Source organism: Leptosomus discolor, chromosome 4 (assembly GCF_034619465.1).
Source record: "Leptosomus discolor isolate bLepDis1 chromosome 4, bLepDis1.hap2, whole genome shotgun sequence".
Lineage (NCBI taxonomy): Eukaryota > Metazoa > Chordata > Aves > Leptosomiformes > Leptosomidae > Leptosomus > Leptosomus discolor.
Genome location: NC_141394.1, coordinates 54,906,879 through 54,934,141, shown reverse-complemented (window position 1 = coordinate 54,934,141; position 27,263 = coordinate 54,906,879). Strand labels below are relative to the sequence as shown.

The 27,263-nt window shown below is 40.6% G+C and overlaps 1 protein-coding gene across 1 annotated transcript in view; it reads left to right on the top strand.

Moving 5' to 3' along the window:
* The window catches only part of GABRB1 (gamma-aminobutyric acid type A receptor subunit beta1), a 139,643-nt gene that overhangs the window by 391 nt on the left and 111,989 nt on the right, over positions 1-27,263 (top strand). The gene's annotated exons all lie outside the window — the stretch shown is intronic.

Genomic DNA, 27,263 nt, shown 5'->3' with positions numbered 1-27,263 from the left:
GTAGGGCGCTGCCGCCGGCTCCCCGCCGGAGCCGTGGCGCCCCCCGCCCCGCCACAGCGCCGCCTGCCGGCCGTGCCCGCCGGGCTCCCGGCTGCGGAGGGGGCTGCCTCTCGAGCCACGGCAAGTGCCGTGGAAGAGCCAAGCCCGCCGCGGTTGCTAGGAAAAGTTATTGGCGTTGTGGAGGTAATGTTTGCATGCCTGAGTTGGCAACTCCAGAAGTGCTCCCTGCCTTGATCAAAATACCCGCTACAGGTTTGAGGCTGTGGGTTCTGCTTGTGCTGGTTTGCCCTTTGCATAGTCTACAGCTGTCCTCAGAAGTGTTGGGAGTTTCTTGAGCTGTAGCAGCAGATGGACAGATGTGCATTTTTTCATGTTAAATGATTTGAAGAGGTAGACACTTCACTTTGCGAGCTAATGGCGTTGAGTAAAAGGTGCAAAAAGAAAAGAAAAAGGAGCTGATAGAAAACACTCTTTTTCTTGTAGAGGGAAAAAACCCCAGCATTGCAGATTAAGTACATAAGGATGTTGCCTATCCAGCAGCTATCAAAAGCAGAAAAGTCTCCTAGCTACAGGTGTGAAACGTACTGCATTTGATTTTAGCTTTGCTGCTGGAAGGAATACTAATAGACATGCAGGCTTAAAGAGCAAAAATGTGTCTGTATAGTGCTTGCCTCGTTTGACAGCCTTTTCCCAAAAGAAAATGAAAAATCAGTTACAAGTTTGAACATCTTATAAAATCATGTTGGATTAGTATGCACCGTGGGCATTTTGTTCTCACTCTCTTTTCTTATGTTTAGTCTCATACAAAAGTCTAAGATGTTTTCTTTCCATAGGGGAACACCTGTTTAGTTAAAAGAAGCTAGAAACCTTACATTTCCATCCTGATCAGCAGTTTATTTCACTCAAAAAAAGGTGATATTTGCCCATCCAAAGTAATTTACACAAGAATTGGGAATTTTTTTTCCTTGGTATATTAATTAATAGTTATTAAAACCATCTTTTCAGAGAGTGTTTTCATCTTCATATTTAGTTTTTTCTGTTGTTTGTTATATATACACAGCTCCTGTTTGTGTGTAACTGTTATATTTGCTTGTGAATATGCTTGGCAGAATGGGGAGGAAAGGAGATTTGTCACATTGCATGTAGCATACCAGGCTCTGCAGAGTGCTAATACCACACAAAGACGACATTTTCTAAGTTTCAGCTCCTGGAGTTCCTGTTGGTGTGTTGTACTTTCAGGGAGGAACATGGAGGGACTGTGCAGATGAGAAAGAGAAACAGAACATGGATCTTATCCAAATTGTCAAAGAACAAATCTACTCCAACTCCAAACTCTTTCTGTCACCCTATAATGGGATTACTGGTGCTACAAAGTGGTACACCCCGGGAAAGCCCACAGCAAACACCATCACCAAAATACCTGCTCTGAAAGGTCCAGAACTTAAAGCCTCAACACCTGAGATACTGTTCATTTGGAGAGGAGTGGATGTGATGGTTTTGGTGTCACAGGGCATTAATTGCATTGCACCAGCTCACAGCATTTCTGCTTAGCTTTAATGGATCCAGGATGCATCTTCCTCCTCCATTCCAACACGTGCAAAGTCCCTGGAAAACTGTAATTTGAACTTTCTGGGTTTTAATCAAGGAAAGTTATGTGCTAGATGGATTCTTTGACTAATCTCCATGTGCTAGGGGGACAGCTCAACTAAGACTGGTCAAAAAAGAAAATGAAAACATTTTATAAAATGCCCCATCTCTCTCAGTGGGAGGAAGCAGCTATTCCCAGGTATAGCAAATAGCCCATTCCCTAAAGCAAAACATGGAAAAAACAGTCTCTGTTCTGAATCAGCCTGAAAGGGGCTTTCTCATATCACAAGTGCTTAATTGTACATACCCAGATCTAGAGTGTCCTTTGCTGCAAGGACTTTATTGTGTTGCTAGAGACTGTTGTATGGTCTTTTGGACAACGATCAATGATTTCATCCATCATTGAAGAAATGAGGGGATTGATAGCTCAGCTTGAGAAAATTTTTCCTATCTAGTAAAATAATGCTTTATTCTAGTACTTTTTCTGAGACTCACAGCCTTTAAATGCTTAATGTTGCGGCAGCCTGTGAATCATTTGCCTTCTCTCCTTTCCTTTTAAACTGTTATCTTATAGATTGTTTTTTTTCTTTGTTTATTAAGTGCTACTATTCTGTGGCTTCAGAGCCAGAAATGTTTACCAGAAGATGCTAGTTTATAGCTTCTGTTTTCTATAGGGCAGTTTTGTTGTTGAAGGAAACTGGTAACATGAGCAGAAAGAGCAACACCGTCATCGTGTGAGCTCCTCCTGGAGTGTGGTTCAACTCCACCAGAGCTCTGTTCAGTCAGTCTCACCCTAGCAGCATTGGAGGGAGTTGTCTCATCCCTTGGCTCTCCTCAGGCACGTGAAACCTTATTTCCAGAATTACAGAGGCAGCTATTCCAAATCCTGGTACCCACAGGCAGGGTTAAATTTTCTATTCCAGTCTCAGTGCTTAAATAAGAGTAAAGATTGAAAAACAAAAACAAATATCCCTCCCCCCATGTATGTAGGCTGGGAAGGACGTGTACACCTTTAGTGCATGAGCTGAGAATTTGTCATGGCTGTAGGCAGTTTGACAAGTCAATAGCCTGACCAGGATGTCTGGCTAAATCCAGTCCTCAGGTAAGAAGTTGAAATACAGACAACAGAACTGTTGTGAATTCTGTGAACACCATCAGTAATAACTGTCTTCTCAAGCAGCTTGTCTAGTTGTAGTGGCTTCTTCAAATAGACTTAACTGTTGTGAAACAGTTTACTCAATTAATCAAAACTTGCACAGCCTTGAAGACAACCTGTTATATCCCCTGAGTACTCGGTCCTCTGTTCAGCTCTTTACACTGTATTGTTTTATAGCTGCTTGGTAGTTCAGTGATACTGTAGTGGGCTGCCGTAGCAACTTTTACAGAAGGATTAATTGAAGCACTCATGACTCCCCCATTTGGCATCAGGTGTGTTGTCATATATTGATTTTTGCCAGTAATAAGCTGAAGAGCTTGTCTCACATCGAACAAGCAGAAGTAGAATGTAAGAGTCCTGATGACCGTTACCTGGTTCTGACTGTACTTTCTCCCTCATATAACAAGATAAGTTTTAATCTGTTTCCATCAGATTTTCACATCCTTGCTACAGTAACTGCAAGCATTCCCTTCCAAAGGTACAAGGTGACCCTTCGCTCTGTCTCAGTTAATGACTGTTCAGCTGACTTTCATCCATGACAGGGTTCCTTTATAAGTATATCAGACATTTACATGAATATAAAGAGTTCATTAAGAACCATGCTACAACTAAATCTATTAAGCTGCTGTGACGTGAATTGTCTGTTTACTCTGATACCTTTACATGGGTAACAGAAGGTGCTACTTGTACATCAAGAATAAACATGCATAGCATGATTCAGAGTAACTACCATCAAGCTTCAGGGCAAGCAAACAAATAGCATATGGTTGTATCTACTAGGAAACAGTCAAGAAGAAGCTGGACTTTCAAAAAAATCCACATGCAGTACGTGATGTAATTTTCTCTAAAATGTATTTCCTACTGAGCAGGTGGTCAAACCTTTGTAATTGGGAAAAGGTAGCTGTACGTGTTCTAAAGTTTTGAAAACCAGTGCACATGGTACAGAAGCTTTTACAGAGCAGTTAAGAGACACAAAAGAAAAAAAAAAAGCCCATTATTTTATATGGGGAACACTGTTCCTGACCTACCATACTGATTTTATACTGATGATGAAGATTTGGTTTGTATGATAGCAGATTGGAGGTTTTGTGTCCCAGCAAAAAAAAAGGGTAAAGAAAACGTGGAAAGAATGTGTAATTCTTTATCTTCTGTACACTCAAAATCACTTTTACTCAAGGCTTTTACATTTTTCTGACCTCCCAAATAAGCCACAAATCTTGCAAAGAAGCAGGTTCTCATCTGTTGCCTACTGCTTAAAAGTCACTACCCAGTTCTCAAGATTTCTCCTTAAGTAGTCTGTCTTTCATGCTGTCAACATCCCACTCTGTTGGATAACGTCTTTTTGCCCCAGAAAGAATTTAATTTCACTTAAACCACTCACTTTTAGTTTCCTTTTGGGAGAACTGATAATCAAATAAGCCAGCTGCATAGATTTTTATTTTTCATCCATTTAATGTGTACCACCCTCTCATATTCCATCTCAATCCTTCTAGCCTGTATGATTATATGTAAGAAATTAGACATAGAGACAGCCATTATCTTCTGGCGCATCTTTGACACCATGGCTTGTGCTGAATGATGAAGTCGTGTGTTTTCAGCACAGAGCAGACCCGCATGTCATGTTTGGTCCCTCACTCTGTTATGACTGCAGATTGTCACTGGTTTGGAGAATGAAGTGTCTCCCACAGTACTTAAAGCTCCACTGCCCATGTTGTCAGACATCCTTTTCTACCACATTTATTTGTCTTTCCCTGAAAGCAATATAGTATTTATCTTTTTTTCTTGTTTAGGTCTCCTCCAAGGCCTTCTGCTGAAACACTAGCTAGTTTACATTAGAAATCGAATCTAAGAGAACTGCATTTTCTGATGTACTAGAAGTTTACAGATATATTACTGTAGAGGCTTATAAACAGGTCTCTGTTTGAAGGCTTGACTATATTAGTTAGTTCAGAGCATCTTACTTTTTTAAGTTTGGGTTGTGAACAGTTCTACAAATGTGGAAAAATGAAGAATTTGTGTTCTTCCCCCCACGTGATCTCTAGAAGTAATTTTCTTGATCTTCAGAGTGTGTCTTTCTGGGATACTTCATGCTTTTTCTGTTTGAACTTCCACAGAGTTGTTTCACAAATAACAGTGTTGATATATTTTACTTCTTTTGGGATCTGCACAGGTTTACTGTGTTAGTTGATTATCACCAGTCTAACTGCTCAATTTCTTTCAAAAAATGACAGAAATCAACAGAATGTGTTCCAGACAGTCTGAACATCATAAGCGAGCCAAATGAATAAGCAGTCTTTGTTTGAGCAAATATCACTCTCCAGGTTGAAACAGAGGATTAGAGTTTTGTTCAGTTGTATAAACAGCAGTGAAGAAGGACATCTACATCCAGAGCTGCATGAACAGGAGCACAGCCAGTAGGTTAAGGGAACTGATTATCTCTACTTAGGGCTCACTAGACCACATCTAGGTACTGCATCCAGTTTTGGGCTCCCCTGACCAGCCAATACAACACAGGTGTTGAACAGAAGTAAGTTCAATGGAGAGCCACCAAGCTGATCATGGCTGGAGCACTTGCTCTGTGAGGAAAGGCTTGGGGACCAGGGCTTGTTCAGCCTAGAAGGAGACAGCTTCAGAGGCAGCTTCCCAGAACCTGTGAAAAGGTTAGGGAGAAAATGGAACTATGCTCTTCAGAGGAACACGGTGGGAGGACAAGAGATGACAGACGTGAAGGGAAACAAAAGAGGTTCAGACTGGATGTAAGGAAGAGGGATTTTTACCCTTTGAGGACATTCTAGGAGAGAAGCAGGATGCCCAAGGCGATTGTACAGTCTCCATTCTTGGTGGTCTGCAGGACCTGACTGCATCAAGCCGTGAGCAACCTCGTCTGACCTCATGGCTGAATTTTTCTGTTTTATAAAATAATAATTGGTTAACACATTCAGAGGCAGAGCTTCACATAATGTTAAGAAATGTTCACTGACAGTCAGCTGTGCCTGGTCTCAGAGAGTTCTGGGATGACCATGCAAGATGAACTTGACAAAATAGAGATATATATATACACACACACACAAGTTTTCAAATTTCACTATAAATCCAAGGCAGGGATATAGATGTCTCCAGGGCCTAGAAGAACAGAAGGCCTTCCCCTTCCTTTAGGGCTGATGCCAGCCCAGGTGGCAGTGGCATCCTAGACTGTTAGGTGTTTAGTGTTTAGTCAAGAGAAGCTAAATCTGTAAGTTTAAACACTCGGGCTGTGTAAGGCTTAAGTTTGCCCATTAATCCTAGCAGGCCAATGCTCATGCATTGGACCCCAATTTTAAGAATAGTAGAGAGAATTTCATGTATGGGTGCAGGTTATCTTAAGGCACTTTTTGCAGGCTGAGGGAGGCTTAAGCTGTGTATAGACACAGCCAGAATTTCGCACGTCATCTTATTCCTTCTCTCTGTCTGGATTAACTATCAGAATTTAGCATGGTGGCTGTTGTGAATCTCAATGTAGGAAACAAACTCTACACTAGGGGATCAAATCAGCATTAGGAACACCATCTTGTACCTCTTTGCCAAGTCTCATTTTTTTGAATCTTAAGTCTGGTTCCTGGAGTACTAAAAAGTCAAGACTCCTTCAGCTCAGCCAGTGAGGCAACAGAAATGATCAGGGTAGTCCCAATGATAGTAAATGGTCCTTGGTCTAAATATATTTGCCTGAAAATGTTCATACAGATTAAACTGATTTTTAAAAAAGGCATTAAACTCAATAATTATTAATGAAAATTTGCTTAGCTGTAGTGTGAAAGAAAGAAGAATTACTTTTCTGTTATATAGCAACTCTTATGAAGAGCATGAAGGACATGGAAAAGCATTTGAAATGAATATTAGTAAGAATGTTCAGCAACTGATTTTATTTTTTCCAGCAAATAATGGAAAAACTAATCAAGTAATAATACATAAAGGTCAGATCATTCCATCACTGTCTATTCCAAACAGGAGTAATTATATTAAAGAGTGAAATGCAGAATGAATATAGAAATAGGCAGCTTGAGGTTAAAAGACTGGGTCAGTGTTACTGTATGTTTGGTTGGGCTATTTTTCATTTAACTACATAAATAAGTGGTTCTTCAACAAAATTAACAAGCAGGCAAAAAGGATAAAGCAACAACTTAAATGTTGTTTCATATGATCCAGAAAGTGTATATATATTAATTTTTCAAGTTAAACTAACCTGAGACTAGCTTCAGGGTTGATACAAGCTGTATTCCAAATTTTCTTTTTAGCCTGACAGGCATAATACTTCCCTGATTTCAAGGTTTAAACAAACTAGCTATGAACACCCTTCATAAAAAAGATGTGATTCTTTTATCTAATGTTAAACTCACAGTTCCCCACAAGGGCAACTCTTCTGACCTCGTCATTGTTTCTCTTTCTAGCCACTGCAGGTGGCTTACTCTGACTTCCTAGCTTTTCCTAAGAGCTGATAAGCTCAGTTCTGACCTTTGTGCTTCATCTTTTAGCCCAGACTTTACACCTGACACCACAGGGCATCCTGGCACGTATGCAGTCCAGCCAGATATATAACCTGTGCAGAGTTTTCATTTCTGAAGACAAGAAATAAAGTAGTCACACTTCGCCTTTGTTTAAAACATATTCCAGGTATGCAGCAGAATAGCACAAGATAACAAAAGGACAGAGAATTACTAGAGTGAGTTGAATTTTTAACATAATTTTTTTGGTGAGCTGTTTCTTACTTTATTGTTTCTTCTGAACATGGAGTAAAAAAACCCAAACCCAAAATAATTGCAAGTCTGAAATATGATGGTGTTACTGTGGTGAACTATCAAAAATCTCTTCCACTACTGAGCAAGTGACCACCTGCAAAGGAAAGGACCTCACGTTTTCTTAATGATGCCCTAAAACACTTCTCCAGCCAGGTCTGGTTCCTGAAATCTACAGTTAATCATAGAATCACAGAACAGTTTCAGTTGGAAGAGACGTTCAAGATCATCGAGTCCAACCTTTCTCCTAGCTCTATCAACACCACTAAACCATGTCCCTAAGTACAACTCTGTCACAATTTGAGGCTGGGCCGGCCACTAACAAATGACAGACGCTCTCTAGTAACCCCTCTCCCCTCCCAAAAGGGAAGAGGAGAGAGAACAAGGGAGAGAGACTTTACGGTTTGGAAAAGAAAACTAAAACAGCTTTAATGGAACAATAACAATAAAAGAAAAGATAAGAATAAGGAAATAATGAAATATATACAATATGTACAAATATATACAAAACCAATACCGAACCCAACTCCTCCCACCCTGATGACGACACGTCACCACCACGCTGCAGGGCTGGCACTGGGGCAGTCCCAGGCTGGACTCGGCAGCAGATAGGGACGGGATGCAGGAGCTGGACTCAGGCCCTGGATTCAGGGATGCACGGATCGGGATCAAAGACAGAAGAACAGACAGAGTCCTCCTCAGATGTTGGTCATTGAAGAAGAGAGTGAGACCCTTGTGATCTCTCAGCTTTATACTGAATAAGACGTCTATGGGATGGAACACTCTGTTGGTCAGGTTTGGGTCACCTGTTCGGTTTGCTCCTCCCTGCAGATGCGACCATTTTCGTGCTTGTGACCCTTTTCACTCCCGGCACCCAAACACGGAGCACAAGATTTATCAGTGACCTCGGTCGCTACAAGAACAAGTATAAGCAAGGGGCTCTCTGCATCCCATTCCTTGGTATGGACTATAAACATCAGGCCTTGTCACTGCTAGAAGCCGTCACTGTCTGGCAAAGCGTGCTGCTGCTGTTTCAGAAAGTGCAGTTAGTTAGAGGAGACTTAACTGAAAAGTTAAAGCACTAAACCAGAATTAGTTCTGGTTTAGCCCAAAGCAGGACAAACACCTACCTGTCTCTTAAACACCTCCAGGGATGGTGACTCCACCACCTCCCTGGGCAGGCTGTTCCAATGCCTCACAACCCTTTCAGTAAAGAAATTCTTCCTAATATCCAGCCTGAATCTCCCCTGGTGCAGCTTAACGCCATTTCCCCTTGTCCTATCACTTGTTACCAGGGAGAAGAGACCAAGCCTCGCCTCTCTACAACCTCCTTTCAGGTAGTTGTAGAGAGCGATAAGGTCTCCCGTCAGCCTTCTCTTCTCCAGGCTAAACAGCCCCAGATCCCTCAGCCATTCCTCATATCAGACATGCTCCAAATCCTTCACTAGCTTGGTAGCCTGCCTCTGTACCCTCTCTAGCACAGTGGGGAGCAGTGGTGCATGTGAAATGGGAGGGGTGATACTCTCCCCCTGTTTAGTGGAAGCTTTAGCACCCAGTTTGGGGTGTCTAGGATTTCACTAAATAAAAGGTGCACCTGCAGTGAGATATGCCTTTCACTTAGGTGGATGAGAAAATCCAAGGTTTGCCTCAGCACAGCCTGTTTTGTGTACCCGAATGAAACAGCATGGCTGTGCTGTGCCCACTGGAAACTTCCCACTTGTGGTCTGTTAGCGTGCACAAACCCCGCAGTTCAATGGCACAAACATTCTGAAACATTCAGGGTCCCAAATGATTCTTTAATAGTGCAACAGTCAATGATGAACCACTCCCCAAAATTAACCACTTTCTAAAAAGAGAAAAATAAATCCATAAAGCTAAATTTTAAGTTCTTCCAGGAACCTGAAAGGTGTTTCTTTTCTTGTGTGTGTGTGTGTGTGTGTGTGTAGGACAGGGCACAGGCTTAATTAAAAGGTTGTGTTTTCATTTTGCCCATTTGCATTGCCTTTTTGCTTCTGGTTCTGGAAAGGAGAGAACATCAGAATCTTACAAACTAAGCATTTTTCTTCATAAGGAGATTTAAGGGATACATTTCAAGTGTCTGCAAAACTTAGTGATTTTTTTTTTTTTTTAATCAGCTTCACTTTGTACTCTGTTGCCCGAAAAGTATTCTTTAACTCCTCTAGGCTGTATTCAAAAATTCTGTACTAGCTGCAGTTCAGTACAGACCTGGAGCTGAAGCTGCACAACCAAGAGAGGTAACAGTCACACCACCAGTTCACCCTGAGGTAGAAAAAGATCCCACCCTCAGGGAAGCAACAGTAACAAGCTCCAAAGCTAGCACCAGAAAGACTTGTTCCAGTTCACAGGATGCCAAGTGCTCTGGGACAACAGCTGAAACTGTTAAATCAAACCCAGAGATTGCCATCATTCAGAACTATCCCCAGCTGAGTGCTCTGTTGATCGCTGGTTCCAAACAGCAGCTATCTGGAAGAGTTCTCTGAGGTGTCTCATCTTCCATCCGTCTAAGTGTGCTGTATTTTAAAGCATCAGTAAAGCCTGAAAAGACCAACTATAAGGGCTTCCAGCAGGTGATGAAAGAGTCCAAGATGGCTACCAGAAAGATTTTATACTTTAATGCTCTTTGAGACTCCTTTTTTTTCTTCTAGAAAAAGAGTTCAGGATCTCAAGGCATGCACTTCCATGCTTGTAGAATTCCTCTTCCCACACATACAATACCGCCTGTAACTCTGGCAGTGCTCCAAAAAGCATATTAAAATGAAATTATTTCCACCCCAAAGGCTAAACTACTGCAAATATGTTCACATGGAAATCGGTAGTAGCAGTCACAGAATAATCTAGCAGAATAACACCAGATAATGCAGTTTGTTCGATTTTTTCTTTAAGCGATAGCTCTGTTATTAAGATTTACGTGGACTGGAGAAGGTAGATTAAATTTCTCGCCTATCAACCTTTACAATGACCTTTCAGGATTAAAAGGTTGCTTTTGGCCAAAGCAGTGGCACATTGAGGTTTGCTTCATCCTGTGCTGGGGCAAATCCTTAATGGTTTGTGTTATGTCGCAAACAATGGAAAGGTAATTTAAAAGACACAAAGGCAGCTTCTAGAAAGCTGCATTATCACACAGACATCCACCCTATAGCAATATTGAGTTGTAAGGTTTTAAATGCTCATGATAGAGTGCGTAGTTTCAAAGCAAAGATTAATGATTTCAGACTGCCAAACTTAATTAAAGGTTGGAATACATGTTCTCCATTAAAATTCATCAATCCATTTGGCTGAGATGGAAGAATTTCAGTCATGTCTTTTTTGATTACCTATAGAAAGAACTGAAGAGACAGCAACATTAAAACTGTTGAAACAGATACACAATGTCTAAATATTATTCAGGATCTTAATCATATTAAAAGAGAAGTGCAATTAATTCCCCAGCATATTTTTAACCTGAAGAGACTCTTAAGTGTAGCTGGAGCAACATGAGCAGCAGTCAGCTGCAGGTAGATATGTCCATGCTTGTGTATCTCAGGAACTTCTAGGTAGTATTAATTCCCACAAAGCACTGAGGACTCTGGTCCCATCCAGGCAGACTAGATGCTGATAGCCCCATTGGTTTCAGTGAATATATGCATGGGTAAAATTTCTTACACCGGTAAAATTAAGTGCGTATTAGCTTTACCAACTCAGTAGTTTACTCAGCACTTGGCAGGAGCAGTCCAGCTCCCTGGTTTACATCAGTTTCTGTGTCATTACACTTCATCATGAGACAATAACTAAGCCTGGAATGATGCCCTCCCACCCTGTGTTCTGCCATGATGATTTATTTGTTCTTTAACCAATTGTTTTGTAAACCGTTCACTAGTCAAAAAAATACACTGGTCAAGGAGAGAAATGGATGAGGTTCAGAGGCTTCATACATATATTTTGTTTCACAGGCAGTGCAGCTTTGTCACTGGCTTCCTATGAAGGAAACAATACATGGCATTAACAGCCACCTGTAAATTCTGAGTTTATTTTATCCACTGTGTCAGGACCAGCTAGGGAAAAACAAAGTAAGCTGCAAAACATCAAAAATATGCTGGGAATCAAATCTTCAATGACAGACTTCACAGCTTGTTAAATGCTATGTGGATTCCTAAACTAATAGGGAGCAAATACAGTGTCATTGTGGTGTCAATTGGAAATGAATCCTGAATATAGATCTTTTCCTTTCCCACTGTCAAGAATAAGTAGTTTGTTTTCCAGAAGCACACTAGGGGTATGAATTTCTGAGATCTTAAAGAATATTTATATTCCAGATAACATGTTCTTTCCTTTTAATTGTTCCTAGTAGAAACTCAGAGTAAGCACAGAGCATATCATGATAAGGACTAACATATTTCAGGAAAATACAAAGACAAACATAATGAAGTAGTAACCATTCAACTCACAGCAATCATCCTCGCTCTTCTCACTAATACAACATAGTCTATCAGAGAACATTGCTCTTTGAGGAAATCTTTGTGCTGGATCAATTCAGTGAGACAATTTCAAATATGAAACTAAAAATTCCACCTCATTCTGAAGTGTCTCATCCCAATGGACATTTCATCACACCAATATTGGAAACATACCATAACACAAATCTTTCACTGTTCCCTTCCCAGAACCCTGTAATCCTCAATGCACTTTACACTATTCTGCCCTTTGGAGAGCACCAGGGAAATACCACTACCAGAGGTAAAATGGAGAATGTGGCTCGCGGACAACCACTGTCCTTCTATGGGTTTGATCTCCTCAATTCCTCACTGGAACAAGGATGCTTTGTAAGTTATACTGCTCTGACTCCTAGAAGAGAAATAGGCAAGAGAAGATGGAAACAGCATGAGTCAAGACTATTCTCATTAATAACATGATACTGTACTATCACTGTTGGTGTCTGAACATTTTACAGTGTGACATGGGTACAATATAGTTATACTGCCCACTGTGAAACACCATGGATTTTTATTTTATTTTATTTTATTTTATTTTATTTTATTTTATTTTATTTTATTCAAGGTACCTGTAAGCACTCCAGTTAGTCAAAGAGCAGACATTAAATACATACCATAAATTACTTTTTAAGGGGTATTAATATTAATTCTTCAGCTCATCATTAAGAGCAAGCGCAGCGCTGGCAAAGAGCAGCAGAGCAGCCAGCAGTGTCCTCAGTGTTCGGTGTTTGCTTTTCACAACTGCAGAAGCCAGAAGCAAGTAAAATGACAGGTTAACTCCTGAACTGGCCCCACCACCCCCCCCCACCCCCCCTTCTCTCAGGGTAGCACAGAACAAAGGACCATCCAGGAATACTGCTCATTAAGTTGTCCAATTTAAAAGTTGTTTTTCTTTCTCAAAAAGAAAGAGAAAATTGTCTCCTTTTTTTTATTAAATTGGTGTACAAGTCACTTTTTCTCTTGAGGTAGTAATTCCTGGTTATACCTACCCTACTCCCACAGCATGATAGCTATTAAGCTACTATCTTACTGGAAACAAATACTTTTTTTTTTTTAAAAAAAAAAAAAAAAAGGTTAAATATTAATCTGTGCATGAATCAAACATGTATTATTCAGGGAAGCTTATTACTTGGGTTTGTTGCAGGACCTGAAGGTTTCAATGACTTTTGCACAGCTTGTATTCAGAAATCCAGGCAACGCTGGCACTCTGGATCACAGAGAACAAGTGCAAGAGATGCTGCTGACGACAACCAGTTGTTCCAGGGAACAATGTCAGCACCTGACTCTGCAGGAGAGGACTGCTGGCTCAGCAGGAACCCCGCTGACCTCACTGCTGCTCTGCAGGGCCCATCAGGTCAAGCTGCTGTCATGACAGATGGCTAATTCTTTTCACCATATTTAAAATAGGAATACTGTCGTTTAGATTAGTTTTTATAGGACTACATAGAACCTCTTACAATGCAGTCAACATTTTTTATACGTTTCAGGTTTGCTGTATTTCCAAGGATGTTTGTTGGGGCTAGAAGGGAACTTGAACTAAAGCAGGTAGATCTACATTCCTTAGTTGTTGTGGTTTTTTTTTCTTATCTAAATGATTACAGTGATGGAGGCTTCAACACAACATTGCAGAAAGGGATTAAAAAATACATTAGGAATCCAATAAACTCATTAGGATGCATAATTTTGCACTTATTAGTCCAAGCAAATGGAAAGTCAGTATTTCATGTGCCTTCCAGTTACAGAAATTATCACCGTAACACACTGCAATATTCAAGAACTCTGGAGTGGGAAGCGGGACGAACTTTAGGCAATAGTAAGCCAAACCCAATTTGGAACCAATACACTTTGGTTGAAATACTTTAACTAGCTAGTATTTAGCTATGTATGTGCTCTTGAGTCATCTTCTATGGAAATTCTGTAGAAAAAAATATCTGAAATCTAGATAGGGAAAAAGTTATTCCCATTTATTAGCTGTTCTTCCAGCTGAAATATCAGCTGCAAAGGGCTCTTCTGGAGTACATGGAGCACAGAAGTGCTCAGCCCACATCGTCCTTTGGTTAGGTCCCACTGAAATCAGTGACAATGCATCACTAATAAATCAAACCAGCCTTATTCAAGCTGGTTATATTTTCCTGCAGTAATGGCATTTTCTTGCAAAAATAAGGCCTGGAACATTCATAAATTCAAGATAAACACAGCTGTCCTGAACCCATACAGACAGCAAGGAAAAACTTTTCAAAATGCTTAATTTCTATGTTAAAGCTTCTGAGAAGATCTCAATAGCAAAACGCAAACAAATGAAAATGAGCAAGTGAGGAAAAAAGAAAGCAGCCTGCTATCCTCCCAGGAATGTATTCTCTATCATTTCAGAGCCTTGGCTTGCAGACAACTTGGTTTTCCTTGCAGCTTTTTTACAATTTTCCTGCTGCTGTATTCATCCATCCTAACCTAACATATAAATGTTGGTATAAGAAGCTATCAGTCTTTCTGACAGTAATCTGAGATCTGTCTCCTTAGTCTACATTGAGCCAGCTCCAGTGGAAATAAAATGGATGGGAACAACTGTCTATGCATCTTCTTTTTTATTATTCACACCCACAACTACATTATCAGAGTGACATACAAGCTTTAAAAGTCACAGGTGAGAATCTCTTCTGTTCTCTGTAGGTATGAGCGATCAACTACCTTTGATTTTATTTGTGTATTTATCTTTAAATTAAGAAATCAGAATAGGTCCACAATAGGAGCTTTGAATTTTGTGCTGAAATTGGTGAAGTATGGGGGTGTTAATGCTTCTCGCTCCCGGCAATTGTGACAGTTATTGTAGCAGCAGAACAAAGCTGCGAGGGGAGGTCCTGACACCAAAGGAAGATGTAATGATTCAGCGGGCTTGGGTCAGGCTCAGAAAGTGTTTTGGAGGCCAGCGCAGAAGCCCAAGATTTTACTCTGTGTTCAGCAGGAGATCAGTGCCTACAGCACTTATACATTGTTGCATTGTAGAAGAAAAAACAGTCTCAGGAGAGATCCTACCTGGAACCAAAGGGTCACCTTCTGTTCCTTACACGGATTTGGGTTGGGTTTTTTCCCCTGCATGTCTGTGGACACACAGCAATTCCTCTGGCCCTCGGTTCCTCCTCTGTATGATTCCTACCTTACAGGGATAAGAATTAAATGCATTGTACGAATGTTCATTTGGACAGTGGGCAAGTTTCTGGACACTCAGGTGGAAAGAAAAGGCATACAGCCTGTAGCTAAAGAAAGAATCTATCCCCTGTGACCAGTAATTTCAACACAACGTTGTGGCTTATGACCCAGATGGTCTGTTCGTACATCTCTACAACAGTACTCCTGCAGTACTGACAGGAATTTGTTTCTTACTTACCTAGTGAGAAATCCCAAGACAGCACAAGATGTTGCATGGTAATTACATTTTCCTCAGTGGGATTACTGAATGACATATTGTGATATATCAAGAGGCAACTGTGAATTTAACTTGAGTCAGCACAGTAGACTTGGCCCAGTATAGTAGGTTTCCAGATGAACGTAGTATGAACATAAGAATAAAGGGAAGTTTCAGAATACCTCACAGCATCATGCATCCTCTGTTAGCATTAGCTTTCAAAACACTTACAGTTCTGGGCTGGCTTGGGAAAACTGTGTGTTCATTATTTATTTAGCTTACATACTCACTTTAATATTTAAGAACATATTCTTTGCAGAATGGATTCACAGGAGAAGACAATAATGATACTCATTTGTCAGAAGAATCAGGTGTGTCAGAATACAAAACTTACTTTTTCTTTCTGTTTACTCTGTGATGCCACTAGATGCCTATTTATTGTGAGTAACAGAGCAGGTAAGCAACATGCATGACTATTCTGTAAATGGAGTATTTAATCTCATTAAATTTCAGATCATTATTTGCCCAGGTTTTGGAACATAACAACATGCAACAGCAGAGGGCTCTGCTGATCATTAAAGAGGTGGGCAGATTTTCATATGTATCTCTCCATGGTCGTATTGTCTTTTACAAGAAATTACAAGGTATTTGGGAAGGAAGAAGCAGTAGACACTGACACAAATTCTGGGGGTTTTTTTGTCCCACATATTTACCAAGGCAGTTAGCATAAGCAGAAGTTCACTTCTGTGGAAAAGATTTTTTTTCTTTAGGTATTTGTGGTAGAGTTTTATTGCACCCTAACAAACTTCACTGGGTTCTCTGTCAGTGCCATGCCCAGCATGCTCTTTAAAAAAAAGTTATTCATAACAACTCTGCATTGCAGTTTCGGTAGTTTCAGCTTTTTGGCCTCTTGGGTAAGTTAAGTCATATGCTGGGAGCAACACTTTTAAAGTCAGCCATCCCTGGGGAGCACAAGGTGGATACTCAGCTTTAGTTCCTGAGTAGATGAGCAGATTCAAGTACTTTGATTCCAAAACGTTGCTCCTGATGTTATGTGATGAGAGGTGAGCATGGTAGTGCTAAATACCTTCAGTTGTTATCAGTCTGCTCACCAAGCTAATGCAGGGTGCTTAAAGTGCCGAAGAAGAAAGTTTCCCTCCTTTCTGTAAGTAACTTGGTTGAAGGATCCTTCTCTCTCTCTCCATTAATGCTATCCTACAAAGTCTATATAGATACTTCCCCAAGGTTAGTAAGATAGACAGAATGAAGACCTTGCCAGAGATATTTTTTTCTTACTTTATAATCTGTTACCTCTTAAATTCAAAATAAGAAGCACTTTTCCCCCTAACAGTCCTTAACCTCATTCTTCAAGCATTATCCAAGCAGTTGCAGAAAGTAATTTAGAGCCACCTGAAAACTATATGGATATTAGGTGTGGTTTGGTGGATAAAATTGCTTGTTAGACTCGTTCTCTTGGCCATGTCTCTACCATACAGACCAGTCAAAGGCAACAGAAGGTAATATGGCTATTGGTAATATGGTATTACAGAAATTTTCATGCACGTGGCAAGCAGTCCCTGGATAACTGGGTAAACTGGTGTTACAGCTGCATAAAGATACTGAATGAATAACAAGACCTAAGCAAGCACAAGATGTTTAGATACATGAGAAAAAACGCTACATTTGTTAAGAGGAAAGTATAGAAGTCAGCATGAAATGTGAGAAGTTGTCTTACCTAGTTCATCTGCTGAGGAGAATCCTGCCCTGCACTGTGTATTTTCTGTGCTTACTCCAAGCTCTTCTGAAAGACTAAAATCAGATCATTGTTGAGCAGTCCTTCCATATCTCAGTCATGAGGTTCCCCTTGTCTCTGGGACATCTCTGTCCAGTTCTGGACCCCCTAGTTCAAAAGGAACAGAGAACTACTGGGGAGAGTCCAGCGGAGGGTGGACTTCTTTACTCTGAGGGTGACAGAGCACTGGAACAGGCTGCCCAGGGAGGTTGTGGAGTCTCCTTCCCTGGAGATACTCAAAACCTGCCTGGATGCCATCCTGTGCAACCTGCTGTAGGTGAACCTGCTTTAGCAGGGGGGCTGGACTAGATGATCTCCAGAGGTCACTTCCAACCCTGGCCATTCTCTGATTCTGTGATCATTTCTCCTATATTCACTTTATGTCTTTATATCACATTTCCCAATACCTGCTGCTTTCACATAAGGGTAAGTAATTTTGTGTCCGTTGTTTTACATCACATAATCCTTTTTTTCTTCAAGTTTTTCCCTTATATGATACCCTTAAACTCAATGGCCATTTTACATTTTTCAAGTTAATGAAACAGCATGTCATACGTCATTCCAGCCTGTGTAAGGATCTGCCTTGTGCAGTCTGGAAATGCATGCTTGGCTTCCTTGCTGTGGGTGTATTTTCACACATGTCACTGAGAAAATTTAAAAACTGATGAGTAATATCATGCTTTGTAATGTGAGTAGTCCAATTTGGAGTCATACTTTTCACTACATGTTGATGTTGGATCAGAACCCATGCTCACCACCAGTGTTATGAATTGGCAGTAACTAGTCTGAAATCAGTTAATCAGATCCAGATGAAAGAGAAAGGACAAGCATACATAGTGTATTTTCAAAAGCCAACTACCGCATATGTATTCATTCCAGAACAAAGCATCTTTTAGATGTTGGATGGAAGGTAATTGCAATTCAGAGTATTATTCCCAAATCTCCTCAATTTCACTGTAATTTTTGTTCCTTGCAGACAGCTCTAACAGTTTTTTATAGTGTAAATTATCTTACATTAATTCTGTTATCTTGCCTGTTTTTACATCTAAGCAATCTTATCTACAGCTAAGCAATCTTACCGAAATGTACCTGCATCCTGTTTATTTCAATACATGACTTCCTGCATTCACTCAACTTTCTGGTTGTGTCATCCCACAGATAGGTCCATATCAAATAAGCCTTCTCACAGAGGTCACTTGTGGAAACATTGGTACATTCCATCAATAACCGAGCCTTGCGATCCCCCCAAGGATACTCAACACCTTGCAGCATTGTGCTGTAAATAGCTGTTGAACAACATTGAGCTAAGGGAAGAACAGTAAATTATTTACACTGAATTCCGCTGTGAAAAGAGCTAGGAGTAAACAGGTTTGAACCAATGGCTTTGAGATAAGGCTGCAGATAAAATGCTTTGACCACTCAGCCTGGGCATCATTACAGAACTGAAACAAACAAATTCCTTGAGAGGTAGTGTATTTTCCACAATACGACTTCTAGTAGATAGTCGGCTTCTATATTGCTTTCCACATCAGTGCCACAAATGAATTTTCATGCAAGGCTGAGTGAAAATATGTTACAAGAAGATAAGTAAACGCACATTTTCTAATGTCAGCAATCCAGCTTGTTTTCTCAGGGTTGGGTTTTCCATTGAATTTGCAGTGGTAGGCAATCACCAAATCATTTTTTTTTCATATTCAGTATCTTCTGACACATGAGATATGCGTGATGGGGCAGCAAGTGGAGGGCTCACTGGGTGTCTGATTCATTATCACGGAGGTGAGCAAACAAAACACCTGCATGGCAGATAAGAAGGGGGACTTCTGGCAGACAGTAGGAAGATACCCAGCTGAAGTTTAGTTATGCGGCTTGCTGAAATTGGCCTGCACTTTGAGAGTGACTTTGGATGGCATTCAATGGTTTTTATCTAGTTCCAGGGAGAAAATTATGACATTTTAAAATGGCACTGGAAGCAAGGAAAGCAAATGATGAGCGAGCCTTCAGTCCAGGCAGCGAGGCATAGCTTAGACCCAGATCATCAACAGTGCTTAAAAAAACCCCCGTTTTCTCTCCAGCGTGTTTCTGGGTTTTGTGAGGGTGTGTTTTTCTGAAGTGGATTATAAGCATCAAGCAAGAATATGTTTCTCACCTTAGCAAGGGGTGATAAAATACCTTGATAGCAGACAGGGGCAATTTCTCAGTTTCTTTGTAGTTTTGATACACCTAGACGGTCTTATTGACAATTGCATTCACAGAGTCAAATGATAAAAGCGTATCAGAGGATCAGTGAAAAGTATTTCAGAAATGATCAACAGAAAACATACATAAATAATATGATAATAATTTACCTAGAGCATGCCAGAATGGAATACAAATACTAGACAGTGTATTGTATGCAATCTATCATAGTACAATCAAATTTTAAAAAACAAATTACATTTTTCATTAAAGTGAAAGATGGTTTCCGAGAAAAGGAATCTCTCAGGAAGATGCAATGTTAAAAACTAAATACAATTGCTTTTTCATCCCTCTCTGTCAAAAGATTAAATCTCTATTATCTGGGCATCTGTAAGCACAATCTAAAGAGTAATACAAATGTAGGATCAACTTCTATTAAAATAGTCTCATTTAAGTTAGTTTTCTTTCCTTGCTTCAAGTTGTTTTTTCTTTATGAAATGTTTTACTGTCTGTGTTTAGCTGAATGGGAAAGGATGGACAAGAAAATTTCCCTTCAAAAGAGAGCTCTCTGCACTCTGCTATCCCATGGCTCCCATCTCTCGCCCCCATCTCATGCTGCATCGGCAAATGATAAAAAGCCAGAACTGGCGTTTTAAAAACTAGCGCTGAGGTGTTCAGCTGAGATAGCTGCATAGCTAGGAGTTTGAGCAGGAGGATTTTGGCAGAAGTATGGTGGAGAAAACACCATCCTGAAAAATGCTTCATAAATTCCTTTATTTGTTTAATGATTAGCATTAACATAAAGGTCAACAAAAGGCTTAGGTCATGCTAGGGACTTGGTGTTAGCACTGGAGAATGCAGTGTTTCTATTACTCAATAAATACGGCAAAAGCAAAATTCACAGAAATCTTCCCAAAGTTGAAAATCAACCCTGTAGTGCTCCACCATGATTGTGAACAAAAGGTATTAGCTTTGGAACTGAAACAAATTCACAACTGTACTCTAGAGCTTTCTTACTCTAGAAAATGTTTTGTTAACAGACAGTGCCAACTTCTGCTTGTTTTGTGACCCAGACAGTACCAACAACCGAGCATGGTATTAAGCAGAGTGTTATGAAATTTACTTTTTGCTTCACTACTATTTCTACGTACGGATAGAAGATTTAAAAAATGTAAGAGTGACTATAATCAAAATACTGTGATTCAGTTTCTGTTGAATCAAAATACTATGACTATTTCTATCTCCCTTTGCAGTGTTCCATGGCAGAAACCAATGGATTCCCACTGTGTACTAGATAGGAAATGAAAACAATGCAGTGCAGAAATCCAAGTTTTATCCTGCAGGCTTTATAAACCACTCTGCCTGTACCTATGGAAGCCATTGTTTCTTTAGCACGGCATCCGATGTTTTGAAATGGGTATTATTGGTTCACTTGTAGGATCCTCTGGAGCCTTCTTCACTTGGCATTTCCTGCTGAAAAATTGTCAGTGTACAAAAATCCATTGCAAAAAATACTCCAAAACTCATGAATCCATCCTTTGCCTCTCACAACAGCTATTTGCAACTGTAAGAATGCAACAGTTGATCAGTAGCAGGAGAACTGTGAGTGTATTGCACAGAGCTCCCCAAGCAACACAAGCTTTGAAAAAAAAAGGTCTTTGGAGAAAAGTCACTCCCATAAGAGATAAGAATGGTAGCCACAGTTGTTTAAACATTTGCTTAGATAAAATGATGAGTCAGGCAGAGAAATATTAGGTGAGAATAAGACACTGCACAGGACAGCGATCAAGGACATCATATATGAGGTTGTGAGGGATCTTATAAAAGTCAGCATTGTTCTTCCCTGAACCAGAATTAGAAAGGAAAGCTGATTTTTGGCTAAGATTCTAGATAGCCTAATTCAATTCCTAAATCAGCTGTTAATTTAGAGTTGTATTTATCTAGCTATATTATTTCCTTTTGCTGAACATCTGAGCTTTTCAACATGACCAGTTATGACAACATCCAGCAGAGTTATTACTAAAATACTGGATTATTAATTCACTATGTTATTTTATGACAACTTTGACTTCATTTGAAATGCAGAGTTATCTAAATGAATTTCACAGCATAAGAGTTAGAGTCACAAAGAATTATTTATTTCTCTGTGTGATACATTTCTGAGTGTGTATTTTTATATTTTGTTAGGTGACTGTGATTTGCTTCCAGCTTTTTCAGATCATGGATGAGTTTCTTTGAATGCTCCTGATTCAAGTTACTGATCATTCAAGAATTCATTTTTGCTCAAACAGTTGGGGAAAATACCCCAAGTGGTTAAGAGGATTATTTTCTGAAAGAAAATGCCTACAAAGATGCATTTTTTCAATAGACATTTTATTTTGTCCTGTTGATTATAAGCTTAAGAGAATTAAATTAATATTTACTGGACTTACACACATTAGCAAAAAAATATGTTATTTTTATGGAGCCTCCAAGTTTCCAAATGCTTTGTCTTTTCTATAAGCTTCTGGAATCTGTAAACCAATTACAAAATAGCAAGAAAAGTATTTTTTTGTTGTTTTTACTGAGCAAGTCTGACACATTTGTCAAACCACTGATCATTTGTTTCTGTGGTGGACTGCAGAGACACAACTGGTTTTTATTTTCTTTTCCATTCACTATCCATTCTAGAATGAAAACAACTGGAAGCAGTAACAAAGACAAAATCCTTCCTGAATTAAACCAAGGGAAGGCTGGCCAGTGTAGGCAGAGAAGGGCAAGATCTGTTGTTACAGCACTTAGTCACAGTGTTGTCTTGCATTTGCTTTCAGTAGATTATTTCCTCTAGCAAATTCTCCCTATGTAGATTACTATTTGGTTGCTTCAGAATATCAGAAAACACAGAGAGTATAATGATGAAAATACATCAAAGAGGGAAGGTCATGAAGAGATTCAGAATTGCTTATCATTTGTGTAATTTTGGTCATTTCAGAAACACTGGGCTTCCCTGTCTCTACATTGCTGTACATCTTTTTTTTTTTTTTCCTTTCACCTTTTACATTGTTTTTGGTCAAACAGTAGAGAAAGGTTCATCCACTCCTTTTGCTCAGCTTATAAAAAACTCTGCTTCTCCATTACAGTGGTGTTGGAAGGTTAATTGTAAAGAAGAAAGACAAAAAACATTTAACCTTCAGTAGTCCTCTAAATCCATAAATACTGCTCTAACTTAAGTTCTTCAGGGGCATTCCTTTAGTGATGGTCAAGGTGAAGTATTAGACAAACAAACATACATAGTTGTTGTGGAGGCTACCAAAACAGATGGAACATGCACTCAGAACGCTTCAACAAACCTAGGCAAACTGCAAGCCTGGATGCCAGGCAGAGGCACTCACAAAACAAACAGAGCAGATATGCAAAATGAGGATTTTTTCCAAACAAAGTTAGCCAGCTCTCTAACAGACTAAAGTTGGGATGTCGGTTGGGAATATAGTACTACACAGCTTGACTTAAGAATTCCTAAGTTTTGTAAATAAGCCTTTTAGAAAAATGATGCAAAATGTGCACACGCTCACTTGCAAAAAGGGGAAAACCTCTCACTCACCCAGAAAGGGTGAGGGGTCACTCAGGGATATATCCAGCAGTATTGACTCACCACAGGTGGGGGGGGTGAGGGCACTCAATCCTGCGGAGTCTCCTCAGGCAGTGTCCTGACCCCAGGGGACAGCCCCTGACTGCAGCCCTACTCCAACCGGATTTGCGGTGGGGCCCTGTTCATGCCCAAGTTGAGCTTGACCTGCGGTCAGTTGTAATTAGCTAGAGGGAAGCACACAAAAAAGGCAGGGTAAACAAAGTGATGAGGTTTTAACAGCTGGAAAACCCCGATCTTTGTCTTTGTCAAGCCCAGGTCACTGTCAGGTCTTTGGCAAGGCCTCAGTCTTTGTGGTCTTTGTCAGGGTGGGTGCATCTGCCACAATCCACCCCATGACCACAGTCATGACTCGACTGGTTTCCTTGAAGTAGTGGTACAGTTTCATCTTGCCTACAAAGTTAAACGGAAGCATGGTCTCAGTGAGCTTTAATGTTCATTGTGGATCGTCATTCCTTAATTATTCTAGTATCTGTTACGTGACATGTTTCACTACCACATGCCTACTACAGCTTGTTACAATACAAATTACAAGAATCAAAACTTTCCCCAACCAGCTAGTCCCCAGTATAGCAACAATTGCTTCTGAGTCTTTTAGCACTTTCTTTATTTCATTGATCTGATCCTGAAATGGCATTGATACGTTTGGGATGTAGATGCAGCATTATTCCACGCACACCCTTCTCCTTTAGTAAGATGTAGCATTAGCATTCCACTGAACACAGTATTTCACAGTTCTCCATGGAACATTAAAGCATAGTATAGTGCTGTTCCAAACTCCACCCCATAATGTCATCAGTGGGTAGGAAAAATGTAAATTCATCGTTCAGGTGAATCCTACTATCATTTTCACCACCACATTGTTTTCCAGGTCCTGGTTGTCATCATTGCTGGTAGGAACCCCAAGGCAATCTGCATTTTCATTGTCCTGTAAGAAAACAGAGCTGGCCTCAGCTTAGCAACTCGGCTTCAGGGTTAGAAGTCAGGGAATATCCACTGAGCACTAACACGGTGGGGTTTTCTGCTCCCATCCAGGGATTCCCAGGCATCCTATTTTTAGTTAGGAGATTCCAGATGGCTTTAGCTATTTGCCCTACCTGTTCCTTATTACCTTCACCAATTAGGATATCATCTATGTACTGATATCTGTGGATGCTTGATGGCACTTCTGTGGCATCTTTAGCTAAGGTGTTGTGGGCAACTGTAGGGGAGTGTTTGTTCCCTGAGATAGTCAGTTAAAATTATATTGCACTCCTTCCCAAGTGAAGGCAAACTAGGGTTTATCTTCTTCTTTTAGTGCAATCATACAGAACATGTCTTTAACATCTTAAGCAGCCATCTATGAGCAGGCGGCAGCCTGTATTGCTGTTACTGTTGAGGTTATACTTGAGACAGCAGCAGTTAGTGACAGGGTATTACTATTCAATTTTCTATAATCAATTATTAAACACCACCGTCCATCAGGTTTACGGACTGGAGAACAGGTGCAGCATATTATCTGTCTCCAGGTTTCAGTAATGCCTCATTTAGCTGCAGCTGGTAGTGGCTACTGAGCAACAAAGGTTATGTTAGATTGTGGTAGTGCAGGCGCGAGCTGCAGGGTCCTAATGCAAGTGACTTCCACCCCACAGCTCCTGAAACTCCACATGCTGCCATTGGGCAGTTACCACTGCTTGCCTGCTAATACATCAAATCCCAATATATTCCCCTTGTAAGGGCTTAAAGCCATCTCCACGGCTGTCATCTTCTTCTCCCCAGGCAGCTGAAACCGAGTTTGAGCTATGGCACATTTTTCTGCTGCACCCTTTACTCCTATTACGTTTATAGTTTTCTTCAAGGGTTTAATTCCTAGTTCCTCAGCTTGTTGTTTATTTAGAACATTAGTTTGGGCTCCTGTATCAATTAGGGACTCAACTTACTCACTTTGAGCCCATGGGAATATGTATGTAAGGTTACTTTTTAGCAGACTGTTGGCAAGAATTCACCATGCAAAGTGGGATACCCAAACCCCACACCACTACTTCTGGTTTTTTAACCCCTTTGGTTCCTCTCTCAGGGGTGCGAAAGGTGAATTGCGTTCTCCATTGGAGGGGCAGCTGCTATGTTTCTCCCTAGCCTCTAGTTTTACCCTCCAGCAGCTCCACCATGTTCCACATATGGTTGGCAGGCAGGTCATGCAGCACTGCCCAGGCACCCCCAAAGCCAAGACCTTTCACAGAGGTTGTTCCTTCCCGGATCATGGATTCGACCCAGTTTACCTTGGAAGGGTTCAGACTCACAGGGCAGGAGGGGACCAATTGGAGTGAGACTTGTGACTGATTTGTCTGACCCTCCTGTTCCCAACGGCAGCACTGCCCATCCCATCTCACACCCATAGGTGACTGTGTTGCTTAACATCTCTGCCTAAGTCATCGTGTGTGGGAGAATTCTGAGAGTTTTGACGATTACACTCTGTGGCCCTGTGAATCCTTTCCCCAAGTGCTTGGACATGAATCTTCAAAGCATCCGGCAACCCTTCAACGAGTGGTCTGAGGTGGCCAGGGCTCACCGGTGCAGCCATCGGTGTCCCATGCTGCCCTCTCTCATACATTGCTGGGACACATGCAGCCTTTTACACCCCTTCTGCCAGCTCCAACAGTCCCTTTACCCAGACAGGGACAGACTTTCCTCACTCTTTGGGGTCCACACCCCCAGCCCAATAAGCCATTCGGGATGTGATCAACTGGTCGCCTGCCGGCCCGTCCCTCAAGAACACTCCAGGGCCCCAAAACCCCACTGCCTTGTCATCACTCAGCAGTATCTAATCCCCTTCTGTTAAAAGACACTCTCCACAAGTATTTGTTTTTTGTTTCACCTTGCTTGTGCAGAAACTTGACTTGTAATTCACTAAGCTCACCTCCCAACCAGGGGGTGGTACAGACAGTGATTTGGAGGTTCCAACCATGTGGTCCTACATGACTCTCTGTTAATAAGAGGTTGTACTTTATTTCTCACCAATTACGCCAGTTCCTCAGAACTGTTTACATCAGGGTCTTCCCAGTCCTCATCCCAATCCTCAGGGTCTGTGCCTGTGACTGACTTCCAGATTTGGACAACATTGGGGGTCTTTTTCACTTGTGCCAGCATGATCTCCATTAAAAAATGGGTCCGCTCTCTTTCTCTCTTCAGTTCTTTCTCCAAACTGTTTACTTTTAATTCTAACATTTTGAGATGGTCCTGTGCCTGCATTACACAGGCATCTAGGATGGCACACATAGTTTCTTTATCTCCGCCACCCCAAAAACTTCCTCAGCTTTGTTCCAGCCTTTCCACAACCGCCTCCAGGTCAGACCACTTTTTCCTCACCCATTGCATGTCTGCGGGAGAAGGTGCACAGCTTGTCTTCATAATAATTCTTCTGTCGACATCCTGACAACTACACGAATATATGTCATGGAGGCACTCACAAAACAGACAGAGCAGCTACTTAAAGTGGGGATTTATTCCAACTAAAATTAGCCAGCACTCCAACAGACCAAAGTAAAGTTTGGATGTTGTCACAATCTGAACAGTGGACTAGAAAAAAAAAAAAAAAGAAAATCACATTAAACAATCAATTGCATCTTTGAAAACCAATAAAAACTTTAAACAAAATTTTACAAATCTCTGACAGAAGAAAAGTATCATACTGCCTTGAGTAAAGAGAAGAGAGGCAAAAAAGGAAGTGATTACAGGCTGAGAATTTATATTCCAAGTTTTAGTTGGATGGTTGCATTGTAAACTCCTCAGATTCAATATGTTCACACTGCAAGAATTACTCTAATGTAGTAGATGAGAATTGCTCTAATCTATTACCATTGGCTGCCAACAGTAATTCTATTAATTCAAAGAGCTAATGACATTTACTAGTATTGCCATGTTGTTCTGTTGCATCTTTGAAAATAGATGGGAATACTCAATGGTGTGTCATTCTAAACACACTAAATTTAGAGCCTTGTTCACTGTTCTTTCCACTCTATTTTATGATACGAAATCTGAATAGCAGTGCTTTGTGTCTAATTTGCAATGGTGTGATGGAGTAGATGAGTGACACCTGCACTCCTGAACTACATGCTCTACGCCATACATGGAGAATGTAAGGTGTCCAAGAAAATGGCTCATCCTGTGATGGAGTGTAAGCTAATCATCAAGCTGATACCCTTCCAGGCTTGTATTTTCACATCATGCAGAATAACTTGAAGATACTGGTTTGAGTCTGGAAGCAGGGAAGCCAGATCTTGCAGTGCTATG